General features: G+C 42.2%; 1 long non-coding RNA gene across 3 annotated transcripts; it reads right to left on the reverse strand.

Annotated features, from left to right (window-relative positions):
- Window positions 1-207: 207 nt before the first annotated feature.
- Window positions 208-3,570, reverse strand: LOC109771987 (uncharacterized). Of its 3 annotated transcripts, XR_005754214.3 has the most exons (5): window positions 3,324-3,565; window positions 2,840-3,127; window positions 1,727-2,265; window positions 594-1,208; window positions 208-504 (listed from the first exon to the last, which is right to left on the reverse strand). It is a non-coding gene; the product is annotated as an uncharacterized lncRNA (long non-coding RNA). The 3 variants fall into 3 exon arrangements; XR_012181754.1 differs by having other exon boundaries at window positions 208-514; window positions 594-2,265; window positions 3,324-3,570; XR_002235004.4 differs by having other exon boundaries at window positions 594-2,265; window positions 3,324-3,569.
- Window positions 3,571-6,761: the final 3,191 nt, after the last annotated feature.

The raw sequence follows: 6,761 nt of genomic DNA on the forward strand, positions 1-6,761 counted from the left end.
CTTACAACATGTGCAGCAGATGCACTAAAATTTGTTAAATTATTGTACAAAAGTAATTAGTCAATTTTGTCCAGAAGTTGTCAATACATGGTGATGTTAAGTTTCAGGCAGTTTCTTGTGCCTTTGTTGTGATCTTTTTTCCAACCAACATTAACCAGCATCGAAGAACATTGTTTTTTGATGGATAAAGAGGATGGAACAATCAGATGTAGAAAGCATATAATATTTAGTGTGTTATCCATTATTTCACTCTGAATCCATGTGAAGGAGAGATGCATAAGGTATTTAAGTTAATAGAGGCTAGCATGGGTTGATCATACAGAGATGGCTCACATGAATGGCCCAACAAGTGCGCACAGATGCTCCCTATCTACGTAAATTTTGAAGTGGGTGAAAGAACGCATGCCTGGCAAGGATATCAAAGGGCTTCACAGAAAGGTATTGTGCTCTTCTTATTCAAAGCCTCCATCTCTTGCATTCGACATACACACACTTCCATGAAACCTAGGTAGAACTGAATGAAATAAGTATGAACAAAGAATAACAGTGAAGATGAACCAAAGAAGAAAGTAATTTGGGAAACAAGCACTCACCCCATGCATCCATATTGTGGAGGATCTGGTGATGAGGTGGAGGATGACCTCTGAGTTGTTGAAGATGGAGCCATGCGCCTCCAGCTTGTGGCGCAAAGGCAAGTAGTTCACCAGGTTGTCGTTGTGCTCCACGGCGAGCTGCCCGAACCGGTGTCCGGCAAGGAACGGCACCACGTTGCACAGCTGGGCATCGCCACCGGAGGTGGAGTAGCGGATGTGGCCAATGGTGGCCTGGCCATGGGGGCTATTGACGTGTGCCAGATCCCTTAACACGTCGCTGACGAGCCCCAGCCCCGTGATGGATTTGAGCTTGTCAAGAATCAACTCAACTAAAAACTTTATTCAGCTTTATACAAGATCATATATGTCAAATGCAAAAAAAAAATTGAATAAAGATATATACGGTATATTTTAGTGTTACAGTCAAAACACATTGAATTGCTCATAAAATATTCCTCTGCATCTACTTTCTTATACATTGCTCGTGCATGGTCAAAACCCTAATGCTTGCTATAATGTATGTATTCACTGGAAAAAAACTATTTTGAATCTCTTCCGCATTTTGAGTCAAAAATTAAAACCATCATTATTATCCAATTGAAGTTCACTGCATGTCTGCATGAAGACAATAGTCATGGTTAAAGCATGCCACTATAAAATTTGCACAATAATAGAAAAAAATGATCATAAATGTATGCAATATAATGACAGATGAGAACACAAATGGCAAAAGGCCCAAGCTTCAATGTACCAAATGAAATGGCAAATCACATACTTGTGTCAAGCTAAATTAACAACAACAGCAATTGTTAAGTGATATAGCAAAAAAAGCGAAAAAGATAACAGGTTATTACTTAATACTTTGCAATGTAGCTGCCCTGTAATTAGATAAAGCGATCAGTTTATATGTACAGCATATATATACAATTATTAAGCACGGGAAGCAACCATTATTCCTCTTCTTTCATGCCATTCAAAGGGAACTATATTGATCAGCAAAGGGCCAATTAGTCAGCCACTAAAACAGAATAAATATTCACCAGGCAATAAAACATATTTGAATCAATGGAACATGAAACAGAAGAGGGGGAAAAAGGCTTAAATATACGTCAAAGGAAATGAAAAAAAATGACCTTTCACAATCTTCAATGTTGAAGTTTCGTCATAATGCCTAAAGACTGAAATCAAGGTTAGTGATTTAACAGAACATGCCCATATTAGTGACCATGTAAGCTTCAAGATTTAAAACCTATAAGAAACCCCAATAAGTGTGAATGGAAGAGAAAATGTGTGGAAGTTTCTTGCCTATGTCAAGTCATTTCAACTTGAGCATGCTAATGTATGATCTGCGTCCTTGATGGGACAAAGGAAACATCTGCTGCACAACGCATAAGCAGCAACACTATAACATCATAATCTTATTCAATTTAACACGCAGAAGACAGTAGGCTTGCAGATGTTTATACTTATGTCAAAAAGTATTATGAAATGGGTGTGCAATACAACATGGAGGCATTTAACAGCTGTATTTCGCTTGCCTAAATTATGCGATGTTATTTGCTGGGCCTATTATATCTTCGGAGCTGAGCTGTGCTGGCACGGCAGACATGTCGCCGACTCGCTTGAACACCTCTGTTTCCATCCACCGGCATATGGCATGGGGAACGATGATCTGCATAGGCACATGCGTCAACTGGGTCAAGTGCAAGTACATGTATACTATATCTAAGGTCAGGCTAGGGAGCTAGAGATGATCAACAAAGGACTAACCAAAGGCATGTAACCAAAGTGACTGACTAAATTCACGGACTGACATAAGTGAGAAAAATAGGAGGGTAAAAGGTAAACGATACTCACAACTACAGATTTCAAGAAGTCAGGAGTTACACAAACTTCGGATGTTGTGCAATCCCAGAAGGTGCCGTCACATAGTAACTCTAGAAAAATATATTGTTCCTTCCTCATGCATGCATGTGGTAAATATATATGAGCTTGTAAGAAGCTTCAGAATTTTCAGAGCATTGTGTTGGTATGCCTCTGACCTCATCTTTACAATAGAACCTGTTCTAAAAAAATAATGCAATCTTCATGTACTTCCTAATTGTGTATGAAATATTAAACTTTGCTAATTAAACACAATACTCACTTGGTCATGCAAAGCAGTTGATTTTTAACCTTTTGGGTGAAAAAAATCAATTAATGTGATTGGGTAGATAAACATGTAGTAATGAGTGTCAGGGTCTCACGTATTAATCAAGGTGTCCTGCTCAGGCACCTTGTCGAGCACCAGGAGCCTCTCGTCGCCACGCACCGGCAGCGTCGCTCCTCTCACAATGTAGAATAAGAGCAGAACTCACGTTACACCCAACTACATGGTGATGTAAAGATGATGCAAGTTTCATGACTTGATCCTGCGCCTATTGGGAGGCCTTGATCTGCTCCTCCCTGCCACTGTCACCGCTAGCCAGCGCTCCCCACGAATGAGTTTCAGCTTGCACCGACACCGGCCGAAAGCAGAGGACCCAGGCCAGTCCCTAAAGTACCAGAGGCAGGGTGGTAAAAGAAGTTTATTGGAACACAGAACTGAAAATAAAATCCGAAAATCATCTTCCGCGAAAGTAAATCCATCAACCAAGATTTATTCACCATGCTATAGTTCATACAAGAAAAATCACAGGCACACACAAATAGGGAATGAATGGGAACAAATGGAAAAAGAGGGAAGCTCACCTTAGAGAACCCATAGATAACTTGGGCGGCTGTTGGTGGTCGACGGGCATCGCGGTCGCCGCTGATAGGTGCAACAAGGGGGAGGAGACTTGGGCGGACATGGCCGAGTAGAGGAGACTGCGGTGAAGGAGGGCCGCCGGGAGAGGAGAGGTGCCGGGCTACCCTCACAATAAAAACTTAGATTAAGAAAGTTTTTATTGTGAGGGTAAAAAATCAACGTGAGTAGATATGGTGATGGCATGTGAGACGAAAATAAACCGGACGAAATATAACCAGATGAAAATAAACCGTGGACGCAATCCTACCAACTCAAACATTAGGAGTAGAGACTACTGCACCAAACAAGTTCAAAACGAGAAACTGGACCCACTCACGGCACGACACGCCTGTCTCGTTTGGTCCGTCGGTCAAAGCGCTTCCTCTTCTTGGCATAACAATAAAGTACAATAATTTTTTTAGAATGCTCTTGGCATGTCGCTAACATGTGATGAGTTAACCGACCTCAATAGACGACAAAAACGCCAGCCCGCCACACTTTGAGAGAGACGAGGAGCGAGAAGAGGTACGGGCTGGTGGATTACTAGAGCTAGGTGTCGCACAGAGGCCAAGAAATATGGTGATAGCGTGGGTTGGCCATGTACAGTATGATGTAACTACGCTGGGCTGCCATGTTTCGTACTCTTCCGGTCTACTGTGGAGATGATTAGTTGATTTTATATCGCTAAATAATATAAAATATTATGAGTACAGACGCTCCACCACGAGGTTCCTTGCTCCTTCTCGGTCGTCGGGAATCTATGTTCTTCCACTCTTTTTTTGACATGAGCTTTGTTCATCCTTTTGCCAACACGCGGGACATCTAGCATCAGGGTGCACGTGTCATGCAAGAAAATGGAGATAAGCAGTGCGTAAGTGAGTCGTGCACTACGATGGCACCTAGTACCACGCAATATTTTTCCCCTCGATGGCACGTGAATAGTGCACGTACTCAATGACGGAGCACGAGAAGGTAGCCATGGACATGGTCGGCCCTTTTTGGAGAGAGTACTAAATACATATTAACTTTGATGTGTCCCGTCAACTCGCAGAACGACGAGAAGCACACACTGAATGACGGAGCACGGGATGGTAGCCATGGACATGGTCAACCCTTTTTGGAGACTAATGCACTACTTTTGATGTGTCTGGTCTACTCGCAAACGAGAAGCTTTGCTTACTAGTAGTACACTATCTACTGTAGTACCATCATCATTGTTCGACTTTCGGAAGAGGCAAAGAGCCAAGCGCACGGTCACCTACTCACAGTATAACCGACCATGTTTGCACTAATTTTTTAACGAAGTACCTGAGTGTATTGCTCCAGTGGTCATCGCATGTGAGCCAATCAATTCGCACCCTTCCACGCTCCATTTTGTCTTGCGTTCCTTCCTCCGTCTAGCACGCTGACAAGTGGGCCCAATGCTCATGTATGCCAACATGGTAGTTAATTATTTTGCAAGAGTCAGCTATCACACCCTTTCGATGCCACGTCAATGTACCCACCAGAAACAAGTTACACTTGTTCGGTTCAACCGCCTCCCTAGTTGTTTGGAGAGGAATTGGCCAGCGCGAGGCGGTTCTATAGGTGGGCAGGCGGCAAAAGACAGGGGAAAACACGCGAACTAGCTAGATGAGGGAGGGAAGCTTCTACATTCGCATGGGACGTGGCATTGGCTATTGGGCGGCACCATGCGGTCATCCAGGTATGCCATAAATGATACGAAGAAGCATCCTATATCAGCAAGGACCAACTTCCCTACCGATAGCTCATCTAACAGAACTCCCAAGTTCACTGTGCTGAGGCTGGAGTAGTCATGAGATGGGTGGCCGGATGGGAAGTGGACTTGATATTAACTAGATGGTATGGGTCAGTTTAAAGGTTTATTAAACCTTTACAGTGACCCATACCATCTAGTTAATATCAAGGTCTTTGTTTTGTATTTTTTGACATTTTTTGCTTTTTTGAACACATGTTAATCGAAGGTCTATTGTGTTACTTTTTAATAATTTTTATTTTTTGAAAACATGCTAATTGACTTGAAAGAAGGTCTATCGCGTTACATTACGACATGTTTCCAAAAAAGGTCAGATGACCTCTGTCAACTTATAAGTCATGTCTGTCAAATCAACCTCGAGGTACTTGTTCTCAAATTAACCTCTAGGCCTTGCTGGAGTGCTCCAATGTAGCCGGCTGTTGGCTATAAGGAGTTGCCACCTCACTTAGAGTCATCATAAAAAATACTCATATAATAGGTTGGCTCTTAGAATGGCTATTAGGTTGGCTCTAAGCATTTAATATTTGAATGAGCAAGGTACTCCCTCCATATAGGTGTATAAGTCACTTTACGAAAACCAAATAATCCCAAAACACTTAGGCACGGTGCATTATCTCCCACCTCGTTTCTTGTTTCTTGACATATCAACCAATAAAAGATGTGGGCGTGCATGTTTTCAATGACTCGAGACTACCAAACATGATATGCAGTGGTTAGTTCATTGCATGCAATGCTATTAATTAGCAAATAAACATTAAGTTCTCTTGTTTTTCTCTCCTTCTTGGTCACGGTGCACAACCAAAGATGACTTACTCCCTCCGTCCGGTGAAGAGTGTACATCTACTCGCATCTTGCTGCCCAATAGCCAATGCCATGTCCCCTGCGAATGTAGAAGCTTCCCTCCCTCGTCTTAGCTAGTTCATGCATTTTCCCTTGTTCTAAGCCGCCTGCCCACCTATAGAACCGCCTCGCGCTGGCCAATTCCTCTCCAAACACCTAGGGAGGCGGTTGAACCGAACAAGTCTAACTTGTTTCTAGTGGGTACATTGACGTGGCATCGATTCCTCCGTCCTGGTTTATTGGCCCCCATTGTATATTGTGTCAAATTTTGACTATAGATTGAACTAACAAAACGTTCGTGCATGTTACAAAAAATTATATCATTGAAAACTATGTTGAAATACGAATCCAACGATATAATTTTTGTTTACATGCATTAACATTTTGTTAGCTAAATATTTGGTCAAAATTTGGCACGAACTACAAAGGTGACCTATAAACCAGGACAGAGGTAGGATGTGAGAGTGGAAGGTGGGCCCTGTATTGATGAAACATCACATCTTTGTATCTTAGGTTGTGCACCGTGACCATGGAGGAGGGGAAAACGAGAGAACTTAATGTTTATTTGTTAATTAATAGCATTGCATGCAATGAACTAACCACTGCATGTCGTGTTTGGTAGTCTCAAGTCATTAAAAGCATGCACACCCACATCTCTTATTGATTGATATGTCAAGAAACAAGAAACGAGGTAGAAGTTAATGCACCGTGCCTAAGTGTTTTGGGATTATTTGGTTTTCCTAAGATGACACCTAGACAGAGGGAGTATTATACTTGAAGGTCA

This window comes from Aegilops tauschii, chromosome 4 (genome assembly GCF_002575655.3).
Source record: "Aegilops tauschii subsp. strangulata cultivar AL8/78 chromosome 4, Aet v6.0, whole genome shotgun sequence".
Lineage (NCBI taxonomy): Eukaryota > Viridiplantae > Streptophyta > Magnoliopsida > Poales > Poaceae > Aegilops > Aegilops tauschii.